This window comes from Monodon monoceros, unplaced genomic scaffold (assembly GCF_005190385.1).
Source record: "Monodon monoceros isolate NGI ecotype Baffin Bay Population unplaced genomic scaffold, NGI_Narwhal_1 Super_Scaffold_7, whole genome shotgun sequence".
Classification (NCBI taxonomy): Eukaryota; Metazoa; Chordata; class Mammalia; order Artiodactyla; family Monodontidae; genus Monodon; species Monodon monoceros.
The window spans coordinates 86,181,183-86,203,272 of record NW_021703784.1 but is presented as its reverse complement, the minus strand read 5'-3'; positions in this window follow the sequence as shown (position 1 = coordinate 86,203,272).

The window sequence follows — 22,090 nt, the reverse complement described above, 5'->3', positions numbered from 1 at the left end:
GTGGTTGTTTTTGATTCACAAGTCTAATATGTCAGTGCAAAGCAGCATTTATGGTAGTTTTTATGGAAGCAGAATGAATTTTATAGCATCAGATCTATTATGTTGCTTGGACTGACAGTGGTCTGTCTGCTCATGTCTAAATGCAAGAACCTACATCCTTACTCTGTGCTAGAACATCTGCAAATGTTTGGAACAAAGCTTTTAGTTCAACCCCAAAGCATATAATTCCATAACAGCAGGTATACCGGTAGATGAATGAAGCACTTTTGATACTGGACCCCAAATCTTAGCCACCGTGTGTGCTACTCAACTCAACCCAACCCAACACATATTTGTAGAGGACTTGCTTGATTATGCATTTCAGATGTTTTACAACTTAGAGGAAATACAACAAACAAGCAATTAACTGTAGCTTGAGTCAGCTTTCTTGAAGACTCTTCAGCTGGGAGGAATTAGAAGATAACTTAATGACCATGTGAAAGAAACAGGATTTTAACATCTCCACCATCTTTAACACTGGTGTCCTATTGGTGACTTTAAAACTGCCCTTTTTCAAGGTAACTTTCCTCTCATCATTTTTTCTAGTTTTAGATGACATGGTCTCGGAAAGTAAAAATAGAGTATCATTTGTTTTTTGTCCTAGGTACTTGGGTAAAGAGAATCAATATTAGGGATTGTAAATGGCTTGTTAAGGAGCTCAACCTGATCACATACGATCAGATAACAACCTTAGTATTTTTCCACCTCTGCCCTCAAATGTATTTTGTCAGATATCCTTTGCTCCTTTCTGGACAATTACTTGGATAGAGTTGTAAGCTTTCTAGTGACAGAAATCCCATAATTTTCAGGTATTATATCTTGTATTTAAAATGGTTAAAAATAAGATTATTTTTACTCTTTCCTTCAATTGAAAGCATTTCCTGCCCCACAAGTTCACACCTGACCAACAGTGGGGTAGTTGGGTATGCTCTATTCTTTCTCTCTCCTTTCTCCAACTTCTTTTGTTCTGGTAGCTCTTCAAATTCAGGGGCGGGGAAAGACGGTTAAAGGGAAAGTTTAAAATTTTCTTTAATTAGCAAGTGCTCGCTAGAGGTCTGTTTTGGCTGTCAAATGCCCTCTTTCATGCCTAGCAAGTTACTTTTGGAGCCTTCCTCTGGGACCTTCCCACTGAGAGACATGCTCTTGGCACTATTCCTTGATGCAGGCAATGGAAATCCCCACACATTTCTTACAACTTCCCCTGGGCTACTGCCTCCCAGCTGTGCCCCTAAGTGAACACAGCCAGAGGCCATCCTGTGTGGGGATCTTCCCAGGTGATGCAAGCTCAGCTACTTTCTGCAGCGTCCACTCCGTCAATGGGGACATTCATGCACCCTGGCCTGGCCAAGCAGTGCGAGTGTGGCTGGTCCTACTGCAGCCTCCTGCCTAGCACAGGAGAAGAGCTCCAGAGAGCGTCCCTCCACCAGACTTCCCCAGGGTAGAGTCGGGTACTAACCAGACCCCTCAAATCTCCATCACCCCAAACTCTATCAATCTGTGTTCAGGGAACAACCCTGTGGAGCCTGTGAGTCCCTGTAATTCAGAAAACTTCCCTCATTATAGTAAAATGCCTTCTCTTGTGAAAAGCCACCTCCTAGGCTCTCCAACATATTCCTTGGCTGTCATTTTCCCTATGTTCATCGCCTGCCTCGTGGACAAAGGAGGGAACTTCCATAGTGCATTTTATTCCTATGAATTCACTACAAAGAGATCTCTCATTCAGTGAATTTCCAGCCTCTCCCATACGCTGTTGAGGTCCAGCATGGCTATGTCTTCACAAACTGTGAAATGATGTATGCTTTACTCCTCTTTAGAATACGTGAGCACTTTTCACCTATTTTTTTCAGAGTTGAGGCCTCGGGTAAAAACCCTGGAAAGCAGGAATCGTTCGATTTGCCATCCGGTTAGAACTGTTTCATATTTTCCTGAATTTCAAAGTCCTGTAAAGATGTAATTCTTCCTTCATAAATCAGTATGCCTCAGAACTTTGGGCATTACAAAAATACACAGGGGCTTAAATATTATAGGGACATTATTACTGAGAAGTCTGGTTTGCCTGGAAATGCCTAGAAACTAGATGATTTGGGGGTCAGATATCAGAAAGGGAATACTTCAGGCTAGTTTCCCCAAAGCAGACAGTGAGACAAGTGACCTATTAAAGAGAAAGTAGGGAACCCCACAGCAATGAAACAATGCCAAGCAAGGGAGCCATATCAAGCATGTCCCTGGGAATACAGTTCCAGCCTAATCCTATAATGGACCAATAGGGCTCCGGACTACAAATTGTCACAGAATTACCTAATTCGACATTATATTACCATACTGGTCAATTACTGCCTAAGACCCTCTATAGAGGGGTGGACAGACCTTCCAGGTATTTCTAGCTGTCTGATTACTAAGGATTTTAAGGAATCTAGTCCAAGCACCAGCTGTCCCACTGGATATAATCCTGGAAGAAAAACATAACAGAACACCCCCTCTTTCTTTTGTTCTCCTTGTTGTTTGATCTGTTCTGAATATGTATACAGAGGGAATGCAATAGAAAAGAGACTGAATATAATACACTGTAATATTGGGAGTAGAATATTGATACTATATTATAATATTGACAATGCTAATCACTTTTCATGGAAGCATTCCTCTGTGAGTTAGCACCAAACAGGGACACCATGGTGAGGGAACAAACATCCTCATCATGTCCCCTGTGATGACCCCAAATCTACATTACTCAAAGGCCTAATCAGCTATAGCTGCTAGAAAGTGAATCTCAGTACTAACATCACATTGAAAAAAAACTCTGGATAAATTATTTTAGTTTTGAAGGGGCAAAGAGCTAGGAGAGATCATAGGTGGTTGATCAGACAAAGAAAGTTTTGTTCTTTTTGTTTTTTTTTGTTTTTGTGGTACGCAGGCCTCTCACTGTTGTGGCCTCTCCCGTTGCGGAGCACAGGCTCCAGACGCGCAGGCTCAGCGGCCATGGCTCACGGGCCCAGCCGCTCCGCGGCATGTGGGATCTTCCCGGACCGGGGCACGAACCCGTGTCCCCTACATCGGCAGGCGGACTCTCAACCACTGCGCCACCAGGGAAGCCCAAGTTTTGTTCTTGAGCAACGCAAAATGCGTAGAGAAGAGACTGAGAAGAATAAGGTAAATTGGGAAATCAGCTTGAACAAAGCTAGAAAAAGAGTGAGTAGGTATTGGTGGGAAGAGAGGTAGAGGAGGAAAAAACTGGAAAGGTAAGTCAGAGTGTCTTATGAATTTTGTAAGTATAGACTCATTTCTGTAGCCAACTGGAGGTTGCTGACCAGGCAAAGGATACAAAATCATTGTATGTATTTGATTTAGGCTATAGACTCAATTTTCAATGAAATACCTAGACATGAACTGTTTTATCAAAGTCAAAATATTGATGCTATACATGTAATGTCCATCCCATAACTAATTTGATGATACAAAGTAGTGACTTAACAAGAGCATGGAATCTCATTTCTAAAGCTTGGAAGGTAATGTCTTTGGTAGAGGGTTGAGGGTGAGAAGGGAAAATATCAAATACTATTAAGACTAAATTAAAGTAGGTTAATTTAGTAAAAATAAATTATAAATTAAGAAAAACATTAACACCGTTATGAAATCAAACTTGCATTCTAGAGCCATGCATATCCAGGTTCAGCATACTCTTCCAAGAAAGAAGAGCAAAGAAATGTGTTGAAGTGTAAAGACCACTAAGTTAGGACTCAGTAGTTTGTGCTCTGCTATTAACTAGCTATGTGACCTCCTCGTGGTACGTCAGTTTCCCTCTCTGCAAAATGAAGGTATGGAATGAATCAATCTTCTACGTCCTTTCTAGCTCTATCATCCTGTGTGAAGGGGAGGCTCTTACAGGATGGAAAGATCAATGGTGAGGAATGTATTTTTTATAACATCCAGACTAATTAGAGGTGATTGAATAGCACAAAAGATATGTGGATCATTAATGATCACAAGCCTGGAAACCACAGAGTCTATTATTTTTTCTTTTTCTTTTTCATCTTTTTTCTGTAAAGAGTTTAATTCTCTTCTTGAGCGCTCATATGTGAAAAATTTCTATTAAGATGTTGTCATCACAGTCAATGGACCTAATGAAGTATAACCAGTCTCCAGATTTCACTTTTGATGTGGGTAACTGATCTTATGAAATGTTTAAGTATATGAATGACAAATATTTAGAAGTCATTCCTTGATCCCATTTTGTATCTTTACAATGCCTACAATTTGAAAGCCCCTGATGGTGATTCTGCCTATTTACTTTTATTAATTTATTTTAAATTTTTATTTTATTATTGGAGCATAGTCGATTAACAATATTGTGTTAGTTTCAGGTATACAGCAAAGTGATCAGTTATACGTATACATGTATCTATTCTTTTTCAAATTATTTTCCATTTAGGTTATTACAGAATATTGAGCAGTGTTCCCTGTGCTATACAGTAGATCCTTGTTGGTTAGCTATTTTAAGTATAGCAGTGTGTACATGTCAATCCCAAACTCCCGATCTATCCCTCCCTCCCCATCCTTCCTCCCTGGTAACCATAAGTTCATTCTCTAAGTCTGTGAGTCTGTTTTTGTTTTGTAAATAAGTTCATTTCTATCTTTTTTTTTTAGATTCCACATATAAGCGATATCATATGATATTTGTCTTTCTCTGTCTGACTTACTTCACTTAGTATGATAATCTCCAGGTCCATCCATGTTGCTGCACATGGGTTATTTCATTCTTTTTAATGGCTGAGTAATATTCCATATTACATATGTACCACATCTTCTTTATCCATTCATCTGTCGATGGACATTTAGGTTGCTTCTATGCCTTGGCTATTGTAAACTGAGCTGTAATGAACACTGAAGTGCATGTATCCTTTCAAATTTTTAATACAGAGGCCCGATAACTTTGCAATCTTTTTAGTCCTAGTATCATGTCACTGATTTTCCCAAGGCAATGGACAAAAATGATTGATAGCATTTTACATTTCTAGAAGGAGCACAGAAGGTGCTTCACATTTTCTCTTGTAATTAATTGAGCCTCCAACAAGAACATATGTTTGTGTGGTATACAAAAGGAAAAGTGTTAAAGGAAATAGATTCATTTCCATTTGGAGCCAATGGTTAGTGAACGAAAGCAGAGTCTCACCTACAATGTTGAGCAAAAGAAAATTAAAAAGTGAATCTAGTTCAAATTCAGTCTGTTTGGCAACCTTTAATTCACAATTAACTGGTGTTTCAGGACAGATTAATTACATGGTATTAACCATGCATTACAATGGTAAATTCATTTTTTATTCCCCGACATTCTAAGCTAATAGAGCTCACCATACATGCTAACTACTTTCGGAGCCACTAAATGTAATTCCCATGTCAAAGGTGGAACCTGTAGTTCCTAAGTGCTTGGTATTTAACAAGTATGTATTTCCTCAGACTAAAAGAAGCAAGCTATAGTGCAAATAGCAGGATTCTGAAGTTAAGCCTGTGCTTGAATCTTTGAATCTTGGTTTCTCCACTTAAAAATAAACTTCTGTTTCATCAGTAAGAGAACTGTTGCATTGATTAAGTAGAGCAATGTATTAATTTCTTCTCTACCTATATAACATGGGAGTGGACACTTAAAGTTGTCTGTCACTCCCAGAACACATCACATTGCTTTGTGCTTTAACTTTTCTGTTCCCTCTCCTGACATGACATTTATATTCTTCTCCAGCTGTTTAATTCCATCTGATTCTTCAAGATCTAGAACAAGAGTCAGCAAAGTATGGCCAGGGAGACAAACTATCTCCCAACCGCAGTTTTGTAAGAAAAGATTTATTGGAACATAGCTATGACCATTTGGTTTTGTATTGGTGATGGCTCTTTGCATACTACAATAGCAGAGCTGCTTAGCTGTGACCAAAAGACCCTTTAAAGAAAATGTTTGCTTCCCCTTAATCTACAGTCTCATATTCTCTATGCAGCCTTTCCTTGTTCAACAACATGCTTGTTTCAGTATTCTCTGCACCATAACTTAACTATATTGTTAACATGAGCCCAGAAAAGTGGAGACTGCATTTCAGTTTTCCGTTTTCATTTTTTTCCCTCTGCTTAACATAATATCAGGTATTTTCATGTTGGCACCCAAACATTTTTGTTTGGATTTAAAAATAAATTATTGAAAGTAAAATCTCCTAAAGTTAATGTATAGGTTGGATGTCATTGTAATTAGAATACAAATTATTTTTAAGTTTTTTAAGTTTATGGAAAAATACACACACACACACACACACACACACACACACATACACAATCCAAAACTGAAAGAGAAGTTCAGGAAGCTAATGTATGTGTTTATTGCTCAGAACGAGAGGATGGACCTCTGAGCATGGGAGAAGGGAGCCAACAAGTTTTTATACTGAGAACTCCAATGGGCTTCATGTTGGATGAGACCTATTGCAGGTGTGTTACACAGTGCTGTGTGCTTATGCCTGTGTAGAGCTTGAACTACACATATTCAGTTGGCCTCAAATTTGATTCAGAAACAATTTTTTTCCAAACTAGAAATCCTCCCAACCCCATGCTTTCTGGTCTCTTAACTTTAGTCACTGCTGCATACAAAACTGCCAGTATTCCAAACATGACTGATTATTCTCTGTTATCATTCTGAATATATCCCACATATATTTAAATTGTTTCTAATCTACAGGACTTTTATCTTTGAAAAGAATATATGTGAAATAAAATCTATGATTATAAAACTGAGCCTAATTTCTTCTCATGCAAAAGAGCATCTATTTTCCTTATTACTAAGAGTATCCCCTGCATGTTGGTAATTACAAGTGCTAAATTACCATGTGGTATGAAAGATGAAAATATTACCTGGCTTAATGACTAGCTGCATTGTACTCAGAGTGTTTCTGTTTCTTTTAGGTAACCACAGCATAACATGTACAAGAAATATTCCCAAGCTGATTTCTCAGTCAGATTTTGATATTGTCAGCTTTATTTACTTTGATTAAATAACGCCAAAGTCAGGAAACTTTTTGTAGATGTTTAGAGTTCCTTTTAACTTTAATTTTTTTTAACATCTTTATTGGAGCATAACTGCTTTACAATGGTGTGTTAGTTTCTGCTTTAATTTTACTTTTATCTCTAAGGGTATTATGACTTCACTCTTTAGCCAGGCCTTAAAAATATTGGCCACCACTTTGTTTTTTATCTTTTAAGAATCTGAAAACTTATTTCAAGTCTGCCCCATCTCTGTGGATAAATCCAGCCATCATTATTGTCTTTTTTTCTTTTTTTGCCCCTGTATATCTGCTACAAGAGGTTTACATCATGGTTACTGAGGCTTTGGTTCACTTGCTACAGTTTGTGTGCCTTTGCTTTATAAAATGTTGCCCTTTCAAGATTCCTAAAGCATCATACTAATACCACATTGTATTAATGCCTCAGGACACAGATTCTACCAGAAGTGAATCATGGATGTCCAAACTCAATTGCCATAGAAACAGGGATTATAATCCAGATTATCTATCATTTATGCACCGAGAATAGCAGCAATCAGAACAGAGAATCTGTGCAGTTCCTGAGGTCCTGGACAGCCACTCTCATGACATTCACTGCTTCATTTATTAGCACCTATTTATAATGCAAGACCATTCCTTGGATTCTACCTGGACTATTCCCAAGAGCTGTGAACTAGTAACCAATAAAATGCAGTTATAGAATTAAAAACTCTTAAGATGTGCAGTTATAGAATTAAAATGTGCAGTTATAGAATTAAAAACTCTTAAGAAAGAGGGAAGGTTGTTATGTCAGTGATAATAGCATTGTGTGTGTGTATGTATGTATGTATTGATTGACTGGCTGACTTATTTTGACTGCCTAGAATCCATCTCATTTTGTTCTTGTAAAAGCACCTCCTAGTCCCTTTTAAGGAATTAACTCACCATCAATGTGTTTTCTGAGTCTGTCGATCAAAGTATTCTATTTTTGACTGGCCAAGGAGAGAGCAAATGGCCCAAGCCAGTTCAACTATGCTCTCTACTTTCAAGTTTGGAAATCTGGACACTGAAATTCAGTGACAGATATTTTTAAAAAACATCCCAGAGCTGACATCCCCTGAAGAGACAGTCATTAAGCTCAGGAACCTGGATCACCTGGTCTACCCAAAAGTAGTACTCTGTTTTATTTCAACTCTGTGAGCCACATCATATCCTTCCAGTGAATTTCCTTTTTGACCTATAGACCCAGAGTACCCAATTTACAGTGTGCCTAATTTAGTGGTTCTTAAACTTGGCTACAAAAGAAAATCACCTGGAAAGTTTTAAAACTCCCATTCCCCAGGCTGCACCCCAGACCAATTACAAAATAATTTCTGAAGGAGTGGGCCCAGGCATTAATTTTTTTTTTCAAGGCAGGCATTAATTTTTTACAAGCTCCCCAGATGATCCTGATCTGCAGCCAAGGTTGAGAACCACTGGCCAAATTTATACAAAAAGCTACCGTGTACAGAACCCTTGTTGAGTGCCAAGCACCTAATCGCATTACTGCCTTACAACAACTTTAGGAAGCAGGTATTATTCTCATTTACAAGAGGAAAACCAGATCATGCAAATGTTAACTAAATTGTCAGAGGTCACAGAGACTAAGGGATGAAGATGTAATTCATATCCTGAATCAGGTTATATTACTTCTAACTACTACTTTAGCCAAAAACTTAAGAAAATGGGCTTAACTTGGAGCTAAATTTCAGTCGGTGGTTTCTAATGTTTTAATACAAACACAATTTTGTTTTTCCCCAAAAGATTCCTATGTGAAAAATTAATTTCCATGGAGAAAATGACAGTTGAAGCAGAGGATAACCACCTGCATGGTGCCCTCTTGATACAGGTTGAGGACTTCTGGGTCCCCACAGATCACTACAGGAAAGCCTCTGATCCAAGCATCTTGAAAAGAGAGGAAAAAAGGAATTAAAAGGGATTACATATTATTATTTGATAAGAAAGAGTATATCAATTTTCAGAGAGAGAAACTGATCCTATGGTTTCCAAATTCTCAAAGAAATTATCTAAAGGTAACGAAAATGTCATTGGACAATATGATAGGTATTCTTCTGGAGTGACTGTTCACAATACATAGTGATACTTTTCATGGGTTTCTCTTATGTAACAAGACTACAATACAGTGGAGGGGATTCCACGGTGAATTTAACACACTCTAAATATAAGCTATGCAAACTCCAAAGAGTCAGTTCTATTGAATTTTTTTTTTGTACTCAAGGGCTCTACAGGATGCTAAACGAATTGCTCAGCAATTCAGTTCTACCAGTGTTTTCAGAAAAGAAGAAAAAAGTCAACCCAAGCGGTCCATCCAAAAATCTCTTGAGCTTGCTCTATGCAGTTTCTTTTTCTCCTTTATTCTGCTCTGCAAATGCTAGCTGTTTTGTGGTCTCCCCAGATTTCTATTCCTGTCTCCTCATTTAAGAAAGACTTCTGAGCTCCATTTGCGACCCCACACCTGCAGCCTGGAAATGACTCCCGGAAATAAACTTTATAATCATAGGACTCATCATGTTTATTTCTTTTTTTTTCAAGAATTAAATCCTGATGGCTGGTTGTCTAATATCAGGAAACAGATATTGCATACATGTGGTGTGATGTTATAGGGTTTTTGGTTTATTTGTTTTGTTTTAATGAGATTACAGTTCCTGTAGCAGTTAATTCTTCATGGGCAGAATCAGAAGGCTCTCTCTTTCTTTGTTTTAGTTGTGATTTTTTGTGTTTTTTTTCCTTCAATCAAAAGATGTACTAGTTAAGAAGAATGTATTCTATTACTATACAGAGAGGACAAAGTCTACATTATTTCTCTTATAATATTTTCATATTATACAATCTTAATCGCTAAGAAATTTTAGTACAAGTATAGAGACTGTTGTAGAATGTTTTTGATCACATGTAAACTAACTCCTATATCTTAAATATAACAATGATAAATCCATGCTTCTTCAGGAGAAGAATTTGTATTAAATAATTATAGAAGAGTGTCATGGATAGATGATAAATTTAATCATTAAAAACTTCCAATTGTATGAGATATTTCAGGAAAACTGTAAAAAAAATCAAAACCAAGGCAAGTATCAGCTCCAGCCTTATTGATGGGTCATTTTTGTACAACAGGTGCTGTACACGTGTGGGTAGAAAAGGAGTCAACCTCCTGAAGTCGATTGTTAGAGCAATAAGGAATTTCCCTAACCTCTGCTCCCATACCCAAATGTCTGTCGAGTGAAAATCATACACAAGGTGAGAGCATACATTGTTACACATAAACATCCCATTAATTAGACATACCAAAACAAACACTGATTGTTAGAGAATACAACACAGAACACCTATGGAAAGACAGATTAAAAAAGAAATATTGAATATTTATTTTTTAAAAGGTGGGGAAGGAAGTACAGATACAACTGAGATGCTAAAATTATAGGAAAATGCACTGCTACATTTCTTCACCTAGCATTCTCCTTGAGCCTACTCCAACAGCATTTTGTGCACTTCACGTCACAAACTTCTGCCATCACAGACAACAATGACCTCCAAGGTGCCAAATGCAATGTTCATTTTCAGTCCTCATCCAGATGTCTCAAGAGCATTTGACAGAGTCAATCACTATTTCTTTTTTGAAATTATTTTTTTCCTTTGCTCTAAGGCAAGACACATTTCTATTTCTCCTCTTGCCTTACTCCTTCTCTGTATCTGTTTATGGTTCCTCCTTCTCCTCTTGATACTACAGAAGTCAGGCTTGGGCTGCTTCTCTTATCCAGCTGTGCTCCACAAATGATCAGAGGCAGTGTGTTGACTCTCAGTATAATGTATAACCTGATGACTCTCAAGATTCCAGCCCAGACTGCTTCCCTGGACTCCAGATTTTCGACTTTATTATTCATCCTATGTATTCATTTGGACATTAAATAAGCATCATAAAATGTATCGATACATGTTTGAACAAGATTCCCAATCCCTCACCCCAACCTTAAATTCGGTTCTCTTCTCTTATTCCCTACTGCAATAACTGTCATTAAAATCACCCAGGTTTTTAGGACAAAAATGTTGTCAGGATCCTGATCCCTCTCTGTTTCACAATTCACATCTATTCCATCAGTAAATGTCATTTTTGAGATATATCCCAAATGAAAATTTGTGTAATTCTTTCTAGCCCCCTAGTCCAACCACCATCTTCTCTCATCTGGACAATTATAATAACCTCTTAACTGGTCTCCTTGCTATGACTGCTTCCTTCAAAGGTATGTTCTCCACACATGGTGGTTCATTTAAAAACGACTGTCATGTTGTGTCACAACCCTGCTCAAAACTTACCAACAGCATCCCACTGTACACAGACAAATATGAATCTTGACCATGGCCCCTTGATTACTCTCCGACTTCACCTCTTCTAATAGTCTATATCTCAGTCACTCTGTTCCAGCCACACTAATTTCCTTGCTGTTCTTCCCACACAGTAAATACAACCAGTATGCTTCGACATCAGGACCTCTGCATTTGAAGTTTCCTCTCCCTGTATCGTTCTTCCCCAAGGTAATCAAAGATTTACTCCTTTTGTTTCATGTGTTTGTTCAAATGTAACTTCCTCAAATAGACTTTTCCTAAACAGATTATTGAAAATATCATTTTATGTCCTTCCATTGTGTTCTCCCTAACACTGATCGTTACCCGAAGCTACTGTATATATTTATGAGTATATTTTAATTGTCTCTATTCCATTCTAGAATATGAAGTCCACAAGGGCAAAGTTTTCTTTTTGTTTTGTCCACTGTTAAAACTACACTGCCTAGAAAAGCATCTGGCACTTAGAAGATATTCATTACATATTTAATGAAAAGTTAGATGTAATGAAAAATCGTCAAGAAAATATATACATTGCTAAATTGACTCAATACTAAATAGAAATTTTCAATAAACAAATTACTTTGAAATATATTGATTCTGTAATCCAGGAGTAGACAAACTTTCTGTAAAAAGACACACAGTAAATATATTTGGAACATTTTGGGTCTACAGACTCTGTTGCCATTACTCGACACTGCCATCGTAGTACGAAAACACAGACAACATATAAGTAAATGAGCATGGCTATATTCCAATAAACCACTATTTACAAAAATAGGGTCAGATTTGTCTGGCATGCTGTAGTTTTCCAATTACTACTGTAATAAGTAAATCAATCAATCAATCAATCAATCATCTATATCTCTCTGTATATCTATACCACCCCTTATATCTATACATAAAATCTGTGAAATACACACTACAACCACAAGGTTTTAAAATGAATTTTTTCAAACCCTCACGGAACAGGTAATGTTTATTTTATAAAAAATAAAAAGAAAAAATACATTTAAATTTATTTAATGAGACTAGTATAACCCTGATACTAAATCTAGGCAAATACAGTTTGAGAAAGGAAAATTAAACCCAAACTTATTTATGAATATTGATACAAAATTCTAAGCAAATCATGAGCTAATTAAATTAAGCAATTTATAAAAACATTACAGCCAACTGGGGTTTATTCCAAGAATGTAAATATGACATTTTAAGAATATAAAAATGTATTTAACCACCATAATGGAATTTATGGAGACAAACTATGATCATCTTAATAGGTACTAAAAAGCACTTGATAATATCCAATACTTATTCATGATAAAAAATAATCATAGCAGGGCTTCCCTGGTGGCGCAGCGGTTGAGAGTCTGCCTGCCGATGCAGGGGACACGGGTCCGTGCCCCGGTCCGGGAAGATCCCGCATGCCGCGGAGCGGCTGGGCCCGTGAGCCATGGCCGCTGGACCTGCGCGTCCGGAGCCTGTGCTCCGCAACGGGAGAGGCCACAACAGTGAGAGGCCCGCATACCGCAAAAAAAGGAGAGGCCACAACAGTGAGAGGCCCGCGCACCACACACACAAAAAAATAATAATAGTAATAATAATAATCATAGCAAAGTGGAATAAAACTGAATTAAAGGACAATATGATTATAAAAAATAATAGTTCTAATATTTATTAGGAGTCTATTAGCTTATTCACGGAAAAGTAATCTCAAACTGTTGATCAGTATATAAAGAGATAATAAACCTCACATATTAAGAAAATACAAAATAATCATAACAAAAAATAACAGCTGTTAACCATGTAGTAGGCCTTTTATAAGTATGTTATATTATAAATCCATTTAGTACATTTAAGCGTATCTTATACACTTAAACCATTCATTGGATACAATGCCCCTGCCCCAGAAATTGAAAGGAATAATAAACCAAGAAGGTGAATAGGAAAACAACTGTTATTATTAATCCCTGAGACATGGTCCTATGGCCAAGGCCGGCTTTTTTTTTTTTTTTTTATTGAAGTATACTTGATATTCAAAATTACATGTTACAGTTGTACAATATAGTGATTCATGATTTTTAAAGGTTACACTGCATTTACAGTTATAAAATATTGGCTATATTCCCCCTGTGTTGAACAATATATAGCTTCTTTTATGCCTAATAGTTTGTACCTCTAATTCCCTACCCCTATTCCTTTCCCCTTCCCCACTGGTAAACCACTAGTTTGTTCTCTATATCTGTGTGTCTGCTTCTTTTTTGTTATATTCATTAGTTTGTTGTAGTTTTTTAGATTCCACATATGAGTGATATCATACAGTACTTGTCTTTCTCTGTCTGACTTACTTCACTTAGCATAATACCCTCCAAGTACATCCATGTTGCTGCAAATCACAAAATTCCATTCTTTCTTATGGCTGAGTAGTATTCCTGTGTGTGTGTGTGTGTGTGTGTGTGTGTGTGTATGTGTGTATATAGCACATCTTCCTTATCCATCCATCTGTTACTGGACACTTAGGTTGCAAAGCCAGTTTTTCAGTGTTCTCTAATGCTTTGTGTGCAAAAAAGAATGCAAGGGCATTAAACAGCAGCATCACCTGCAAGGAGCCTAGGCTTTCTTTTTGAAAGGACCTGCGTACTGCTTACTACCTGCACAAGTTTCCTATTGCTGCAATAACAAACTACAGCAAACTTAGTGACTTAACACAAATTTATTCTCTTACTGTTCTGGAGGTCAGAAGTCTAAAACAATTTTCACTGAGTTAAAATCACAGTGTTTGCAGGACGGATTCCTCCCAGAGGCTTTCAGGGGAGAATCCTTTTTCTTGTCTATTTTATCTGCTAGTGGCCGCCTGTATTCCTTGACTCCTCGCCCCTTCCTCTGTCTTCAAATTGCATCACAGCAATCACTGCTGCCATCATCACATCACCTTCTCCTCTGACTTCTCTTATGAGGACAATTGTGATGACATTGAGCCCACCAGGAAAATCCAGGACGCTCTTCCCATCTCAAGAACCTTAATTTAATCACATCTGCAAATTCCCTTTTGCCATATAAATAACACTAACAGATTCCAGGGAGTAGAAATGTAGACATATCTGGGAGCCATAATTCAGCTTACTATACTATTTTAAATTATCTGAACTTGATCGTAAATGTTACTTTGGCTTCCAAAAAGCTTATCAGTGGCTTCATGAAAAAAAAAAATACTAAAACAAAAACACTGTTTGAGTTGTTATTGTGGAAAACAGAAAAGACTGAGATATGGTCCTGTTCTTCCAAAAGCTCATAATTTCCTGGGCAGCTCAGATGCAGAGCCAAATGTAAACAGATTCAGGTAGAATCTGAGCAGATTTTCTCTTTTTATTACTTACTACAGAAGCAGAACTATGTGTGTTAATTTTCTGAATATTTTCACACTTCAACCGGCCAAATAAATCAGTATTTAAAATGCTAATCATACAGTAGGGCTGTATTCAAAGGTCAGTGCATGAGGCATTTAAGAGGTCATGACTAAGGTCACATTTTAATGTTTCAGTGTTTTCTGAATTTACAAAATCATATCCTGTGATATTACTCTCTAAGCAGTAAAAGTTTTATACGTCTTTAAAGGCAGCATCTAAAGAAATAGTTCCTAAACACTGATATTTGGTTTCATACTCCATGATGAAGATTTCATTTATTTGAGATGAATGATGAAAAATATGAAAATGTAAGGAGTTTTTCATAACGCTAATATATTCAGTTTTAAAACTGTCCTTTCAGTCCTTCTCACCATTTTTCTCTTGCTTTTCAAAAATTGTAGGAAAGATGATGTTAAGTAAATCTTTACCAATTGAAAAGTAATGATTTAGCAAACGTATGTCAGTAGCAAATTAATACACACACACACACGCATACACATACACACACACACATGCATGCATACATCCTGGCTGATAGAATTCAAAAATCAAGGAGCCAATGATCTATAGCTTTGATTAAATAAATTAGTAAAAAATCAGTATTAATGATAATATCTATAATTGTATAATGTTTTAAAATTTACAAAATAAATTTATGTCCATTAGCTCGAGTGTTTCTCTCCCACCTCAACAATAACCCCATGAGGAAAAGATGTAAGCAATTATTATTCCATTTTCTATGTTTTGTAAGTTTATAGGTTGAGACATTGAAGCATGAATTTTTAAATGACTTATTTAAATGACTTCCAGTTGATATATTCACTTATGCCTAATTATGTCATCTTACACTATATCCTTAGCTACTTCTCAGACATTCAGTTCACCATCCAGTACAAATTGAAACGTGGGTCTTCCCTGATGGACCCACAGCCAGCCCAAGTGCTGGATGTTTCCTCCACCACTTGAGTTGAACTTGTTTCCTGTGTACCACCTTGTTCCAATGGTACAAGGGATGATTCTCTTGCACCAGTGAGGCTAAGAAGGGACAGGCTTGCTCCTTAGGATTGCTTTTATGACACCATTATTTTCTCTCCTTCTTAAACTATTCCTTCCAGCTTTGAATCTCCTGACTTCAATGGAGGAAATAATCATCTATTTTGAATACTTAAGAGAAGTCAAAAAAGATAAGGTCATTGATATGATACAGGCAACATGGTCAATATGATCAGCTGTTTGGCAGCACAGAGACAATCAGTCATGCAGAGTATGCATCGGAGAGTGCTGGGTATGAAACCTATTTAGAAGGAGATAATTGGCGAAGAAACCAAAGGATATTAATAACTCTTTCAACAGAGTTGCTAGAAATAGATATAAACAAATGAGGATATTAGAGGATAAGAAGGGGTTAACATAATTTTGATTTTGGGGGGGCAAGTGATACAGAAATAATGTGCCAGTGTGACTCTTTTATACATAATATCCCAATATGCTACTCTGTGAAACAGCTGGACAATAATTGGAACTTCATACTTAATCAATTTAATATGAAGCAATAATAGAAAGTGCTAAAATTCCATTAAATTATTCTTTGATGGTGTATTGTGGCAACAGCATTCAAACCAGAAACTCTAGAGGTTACTGAGTCAGGTAAAAAGCTGTAAATGATGTTATGTCATTTACTGTTTCATACTGTTAAAGCTAGGTGGGCCTGGAGAGACAAAACACTATTCATAGATGAGAAAACTGATGTACAAAAATACTGAGTTGACCAAGTTGATAAAACCTAAATAAGTCATTTGGTTTGGTGATTTGGTGTATTTTTCCTAGGTAGAATCCAAGAAGACCAAAGTCAGAGAATCTATTTTGAGAAAAGGCCATTGGCCAATGGAATTCATTGTTCTTTTCAGTGCAACTTTCAAGAACTCTTGAATGAGGAAATCCTAATTTCTGTAAGAAGGGTGACAGGGCTACATTTTGGAGTGTCAACTAGAGGTCGCAAGCAAATATGCTCACGAGTATTAAGTTCCTCTCATTATAATATAAACGGAAAAATAAAACTTTTAAAAAAAAACTTACGTTTGAAAACAAAATGAACAAAGAGATTCCACAACTTACAAGTGAGATTACAGGGAGCTAAATGTATTTGTAAATGTAGTGAAGAGTACCACTGGCAACTAACCCCAAAAAATGAGACTCTCTACCTCATAGGATTATTATATGTCTCAGTAGTTTTACTTTTTATGTCCATTTATTTGAGGCTTTGTCTTTCTCTCCTGAGGCTGTCTACTTTACTGCTTTTCCTTCTCTGACTGTTACCAAACTTCTAGAAATCCTAATATGAAGATACACACTACAGAGACAAGAATTTTCTGAACTTTTCCTTTGTTGAAGAATTTTACTGTGCACTTAAAAATTTTGCCAGAAGAATACACATCTTTATAAAATAGGTATTATTAAAACATTTTAAAGATGAGGAAACTGAGGTATAGAAAGATTAGGTCACTTGTATATCACACAGCTTTGAAAGGTGGGAACTGGAATTGTAATTTACTATTGAATGATTTCTAAGCCCATGCACTATCCACTATGTCAATACTTCCATAAGTATATATATATTTTTTTATTTGACACATCTATTGAGAAGAATTTATGTATCATATGCTTAATTCACAGATTCTCAACCAAAGGTGAGTCTGCACCTCAGGGGTTATTTGGCAATGTCTGGAGATATTTTTGGTTGTCACAACTGTGATAAGGGGATCCAGTAGCATCCAGTGTGTAGAGGCTAGGGATGCAGATATTATATCAGACAGCTTGCCACAGCAAAAATTTATTACACTCAAAATGCTGAGGTTGAAAAACCTTGGTCTAATATCAAAAATTAGTTTACGGTATTTCAACTTCTGCTTAACATGATAAAAAGAAACAAGAGAAAAATCCTGATAAGATACATCATAGTTATTTAAAACAATCAGATACATCATAGTTATTTAAAACAATAAGAGAGTGGAAGATACAAAGAATCTTGATAAGCTAAATTCTACAAAGTGAGAGGCCCTTCCTAGACACAGGGCTGATCTTAGCACCGATGACAGGAGAGGCAAAAGGAGGAGAAACCTACCACCAATGAAGGCAAGGAAAAAACACTGGACTGTCCACAAAATTTTAATGACCACATGGGGCCAGAATGATGAAGCAGATCACCAGGGCCTCGCTCACTGTGAATCCACAGCCAGTGGTCAACTGCTTCATACGAGTCTTTACCATGTACGTGTGAGGAATATGCTTCAGTTTGAGGACAGAAGAAAAGAGCTAAGAGGAATCCCTCCACAGCACTCCAGGTCTTCATAAGAGCAAGGAAGTAGCTGCCAAAAACTGTGGGTGTGGCCGGAAACCTGAGAGAAAACCCTCTGAGGAACTCAGGTCTCATGAAGTACACTGCAGGCCTTCTAAAGGCTGAGGGCATCGAAAAGGTGTGAAGATAAATCCATCAAGCTCAGAAAACCAGAGTCTGGATCGAAGAGGGTAAGTCTAGATGCTGCCCTCATAACATCTGAAGCCAGTGATCAATCAAGCCTAAATAATGCTATAACATAACCCAGACCCAACCAGAGCACAAATTACGGCCTGACAGAGGAGGAATGTGCTCATTTCCAGAGATAAATATTATTTACTTTTGTCTCTACCATTCTTAAATACATACTAGGGGGCATATGACAAACAATTCAAGGCATGTAAAAGCAAGAGAATGTGACTTGTAGTCAAAAAAGAAGAGAGAAATTACAGTAGAAGAAGTACTTGAAAGATAATGACTGAAAATTTTCCTAAATTAATGAAAGACTACAGTCCACACATCTCATTAGCTCACTAGCTCAACTAACTCTAACCAGAATAAAGACACAGAGTCAAATTGCTGAGAAAAACAAAAAATGAGGAAAAACCTAGAGGTTATACAGTGGTAAAAACACATTATACACATGGAAACAGCAAAAGGAAGATATGCAGTGAACAGACTCTCAGATGATGGCCATGATTCCCATGTCTTATTCACACAGTAATCCCCTCCCCTTGAGTGTGGGCAGGGTCTGTAACTTGCTTCTAGCCAATAGACTGTGAAAAACACAACAGGATATATGTGAATATGAGTGTGTTATTAGATTGCGTGATTAGGTTACATGAGATTACAATGTTTGTATTGCTAGGAGACTTTTTTTTTGACCAGTTATTTTTCTAAATTTATTTTTAAATTAATTTTTATTGGATTATGGTTGCATTACAATGCTGTGTTAGCCTTCACTGCACAACAAAATGGATCAGCCACACGCATACAGATATCCCCTCCCTTTTGGACTTCCATCCCATTTAGGTTACCGCAGTGCATTAGGTAGAGTTCCCTGTGCTTTACAATATGTTCCCATCAGTTGTTTATTTTATACACCGTATCAATAATGTATATGTGTCAATCCCAGTCAAGCAATCCCTTCCACCCTACTGCTTTCCCCCTTGGTATCCATACGTTTGTTCTACAAATGACCCAATTTCATTTGTATTGCTAGGAGACTTTTAGAGAAAGAGGCAGGCATGTTGAGAAGATCACATACCAAGAAACCGACAGCAGTATCCAGCCAATAGCCAGCAAAAGCCTGAGGCCCTCAGTCTGACGGTGTATAAGGAACTGAAGGCTTCCAACCACCTCAGGAGCTTGTCCCCAGCTGAACATCAGTTGAGACCTCAATTGGCGCAAACACCTTGATGGTGGTTCTGAGAGATGCTAAAGCACAGGATCCTAAACCCTGCCAGGACTCCTAACCCACAGAAACTTCTAGAGAAAAATCTATGTTGTCTTAAGCCACTAAATTTACAGTAATATTATTATGCAGTAGATTACTAATACAGAACCATAGCTTGATTCACACAGAAAAAAATGAAGACAAGAAGACAATGGAACATCATTAAAGTGCTAAAAAGGAAAAAAAAACTTGCCAACCTAGAATGCTAAAAACACCATTTATACCTTCAATATAAGAAAAATGACATTTTCAGATAACCTAAAACTGAGAGAATTATCTTAAACATATCTGCACTACAATAAATCCAAGAAGTCTTCAGACTGAGGGAAATAACACAACATTGTCCCTGAAGTAAGAAGAAGAGCACTAGAAAGAGAGAGTATATGGGTGGATATGAAAGATCTTGTTTTACTGTACACATATGCTTGTGTGTGTGTGTGTGTGTGCGTGTGTATACATATGACTATTGACAACATGAAGTAAAGAGAATCATAAAATCTTACTATGAGATTCATAACATATGAGAATAAAAGCCAAATGGTGGTAGATAGTAAATGGATTCAAACTACTGTATAGCATGCAGAATGTTTATGATACACTACAATATTATTTGAGGGTGAACTATGATAACTTGAAGATGTTTACTGTAATCTTTAGAGCTGCAGACAAATATAGTACCTAGAGCCATACTGGCTATTGAAATGTAAATTTACATTAATTAAGACTTAATTAAGAATTCATCCATGCTACTTAACAACAAAAAGAAACAAAAACCCGAATACATATAAAACTGTAGATGAATGCAAACATAAATATTAAAATTATATAAATCTGTATCAAATTATATAAACAATGAAATTATAGAGTCAAATAAACCTGTCATAAGATATCAAATATTATATAACATCATTTATATGAGGTTCCAAAACAAGAAACACGCATAGTCATAGAAATCTAAAAGCATCTGCCTTTAAAACAAAATCTCTGCACTTTGTATGTAAATTGTACATGGGTTTTATAAAAAAATAATTTATCGCTAAAAATTTATTAGCAGAATATTATGTCTCAAAAAATTTTCCTTTAATTCCTTGTCTGTGATTCAGTACCTTCAATAACAGAACAAAATTCTACATTATTTGTCCTAAGAAAAATTTGAAATAGGAAGATTGTTGCAACTGAATTTAGAACTCCTCTAGTTTCTTCAAGGATGACAACTTGTGATGTTCTCTTTACACGTGTCCTAAAACATTCTTGTGATAAGGAAGAACTGAACAGGGGATTTCTAATACTGTGTAAGGTAAATCCATGGAGACAGAAAATAGATTAGCAGCTGCCTAATAGGGGTTGGGGGAAAGAATGGATAGAGATTAACTGTAAATAGATATGAGTGATCTCATTAGGATAATGAAAATATCCTAAAACTGGATTATGGTGATGATTGTACAACTTGGTAAACTTACTAAAAAATCACTGAACTGTACACTTCAAATGGGTGACTTTTATGGTATTTAAATTATACCTAAATAAAGTATAAAAATTGTTTAGAACTGTGTTTGAGTGGTGAAACTAACCAGCGTTTCTCTAAATTAAGATTTAGTTCCTCACACATGGAGATGTTGACACAAATGAGGAAAAAAAAAAAAAACAGTTACTACTATAAAAGAACACATATTATTTCTGGCTGTTAAGAGATTAACAAATTTTGACAATTAAGTTAAAATAGATACTTACAGAAAGTTAAATATGAAACCACAACTTCCTTGCTAAAAGCAAGAATGGGGAAAAAAAGCACTCCAAACTGAAAGTTTAGAATGTTCTCCAAGGTATATATGGAGAGGTGCTCATTAATAACTTTTTCATATACTTTTTTTTCTTCACAAGTTAGAGGCACCGTGCTTCTCAATCTGAGAGAAGCAAGATGATGTGAAATGCCTGCTTTTCCCAACTATACTTACTTAAGACTTTAACTCAATTCATATAATACAATAAAATAAAAATACTTAGTTTGGCTAATCAGGGTTTTTCAACTTCAGTAGTATTGGGGGGTATTTTAGTCCTGATTACTCAACTACTCTTTGTTGTGCGGACTGTACTATGGAGTAGAGTATGTTTAGCAGCATCCCTGGACTTTATCCACAAAAATAATAATAATTAGAAGGATGCATCCAGAAAGATAATCTTAACGAAAAAAAAATTTTAAATTATAGTGTTTGTATTGCTTGTAGGTGTTGAGTAATTCCTAACACTTTTAGGATGGGGTTTATATTTGGGAGATAATGAGGGAAATGAGATACCCAAGGAGTTTAAGGGAGGCTTCACATTTATTAGTAAGGTTATAATAAAGAAAAAAAGAGACCTAAAACAAATAAAATACAAATGTTTATAAACTGGGTGGTGGGGACATTTGTTTTGGTTAAACTAAACTCAAGTAATTTTCGATACATTTGAC